This window comes from Trichechus manatus, unplaced genomic scaffold (genome assembly GCF_000243295.1).
Source record: "Trichechus manatus latirostris isolate Lorelei unplaced genomic scaffold, TriManLat1.0 scaffold00029, whole genome shotgun sequence".
Taxonomy (NCBI): Eukaryota; Metazoa; Chordata; class Mammalia; order Sirenia; family Trichechidae; genus Trichechus; species Trichechus manatus.
In genome coordinates this window covers 13,084,956-13,086,952 of record NW_004443965.1, presented here as the reverse complement: position 1 = coordinate 13,086,952, position 1,997 = coordinate 13,084,956, and the positions used below count along the sequence as shown (strand labels likewise).

The 1,997-nt window shown below is 45.2% G+C and overlaps 1 pseudogene; it reads right to left on the bottom strand.

The window, feature by feature from the left end:
* Positions 1 to 204, bottom strand: part of LOC101346472 (nucleolar MIF4G domain-containing protein 1-like) — a 2,810-nt pseudogene extending 2,606 nt beyond the window's left edge.
* Between the last annotated feature and the right edge of the window lie 1,793 nt (positions 205 to 1,997).

The following is a 1,997-nucleotide window of genomic DNA, read 5'->3' as shown; positions in this document are numbered from 1 at the left end:
GCCCCCGCCCCCGCCGTCGGAAGCCTGATGGTCCGCCGCGACCCTCAGCTCCGGAGCCCGGGAGTGGTCCCTTGAAGCCTCCAGGGGCCTCACCCTCACAGGTCGCCTGCACAAACTCCTCCACCACCAGTTTTAGTCACTTCATGGCCCCCTACCCACCACCCCCGGGACCGCGGTGCGCCCGCGCCCACCTATGCGCTTCATGGGGGTCAAGCGCACCCAGCAACCGCCTGGGCAGGACCCTACCACGCACAGGTGGACACAGCCATCTTCCTAGTGGTGATATTTTGCGTATTTGAATTGCCACCTCATGCCATGGGTTAACAGTGTCTTCTTTACTACTGGAAGCAGAGTCATCATCTTTAAGACTAACCAGACCTGAGAACCAATTTAGAAAATTCATCCTTACAATTTTCTCTAGAACCACTGTTGGTACCAAAGGTCTTAGGCTGGGTTCTCCAGCGAAGTAAAACCAGTAAAGCATAGAGAGAGAGATTTATATCAAGGAAATGGCTCAAGCGATTTTTAGAGGCTGGGTAATGTCTCAATTCCGTGAAGGCAGGAAAGAGGGTTCTCCTGATTCATGTAGCGGCAGGTGCTGGCGAACCCAAGATGGGCAGGCTGGAAAGCAGGGCTGTTACAAATGTCTGTTGATTGATGTAGCCACAGGGGCTGGCGAACCCAGGATCAGCAGGCCAGAGAGCAGGCTGTAGCAGCCTGTGAAGACAGACGAAACTCCAAATAGGCAGGCAAACCGCTAGCTCAAGTCCAAAGAACCGGAGGTCAGACGAACAGGAGCCAGCTCCAGAATCTAGAACAAGCAAAAGCCCAACAAGGCGAGCAGGAAGGAAGTAGGCAGAGGAGGGCAGAGAAATGAAGGCCCCGCCCCCACTGGTACCATTCAGCAGATTCCATTCTGCCGGGTGATCACGTATCAGATTTCAACAGAGAAGTGATCAAAGCATTATACAACTGCCAGAACACGGAGAATCATGGCCCAGCCAAGTTGACACACAATCTTAACCATCACAGATGGGCATCAGGAGGGCCATCTTTGAGAATTCTACCTACTCCGTGGACATTTAGTTTCTTTTCATTTTCTCAGAGTTACAAAAAAATGCAGTTTGTATGCATATGTAAGGATTTCTCTAATGTACATACTTAGACTTGTAATTCTGAGGCCATAATTTATGTGCATTTTCAATTAATGTGTCAATATTGCCGTATTTCTCCAAAGTAGTTTTATCAATTTACACAGCACAGAAAAGCTACCTTCTGTTTGTTTTACTGACAAAATTTGTTTAGTAGAAGAATATAACAAGCATGAATCCATAACACAGATTGTTTTGTAGCATCTATTTAAATTTTAAATTTATCCCCTTGTGTCAAAGTCCATCGAGCTGAAAGAACCAAACTCCTACAGAAGCGGCACTCACTTTGTGAATATGGACTTCGTCCAGTTGTGTCAATCAGAAATGAGCATTTGCAAAGGAGTTTTTGGCATTACTAAAACAATGGAATGGCAGTTGAAACAAATAGTTAAGATGTAATTTTGGGAATATCTGTAGATTTCATGTCTTCATGCTGCCCCATAAAACAACTATAGAATATAGACCTCATGCAAAGCCCGAGAAAGTCTGTTAGAGAACAAAATAATCCTCAGTTAGAGGGTCTTGGCATGGGAGGGGTTAGATCTTTGACTCTGAAACGTGACCTAACATCAGAGTCACCTGGGAAGCATTTTAATTAGGAAAAATAACCTGTTATATGTATACAGTTAAAAAAAAAAAAAAAAAGTGGAATTTTCTCCCCTCTCCTGACCTTCCAAAGTTCCCCTCCACAGAGGCAGCTACTGTTGAGTTTCTTTTGTCTCCTTCCAGAGATATTTTGTGCCTATAGAAGCTGTACGTTCCTCCACCCACACATTTTTTAATGCAAATGAAATTACTTGCTGTCATGGTTTGAATTATGTCCCCCAAAAAATGTGTGTATCAGTT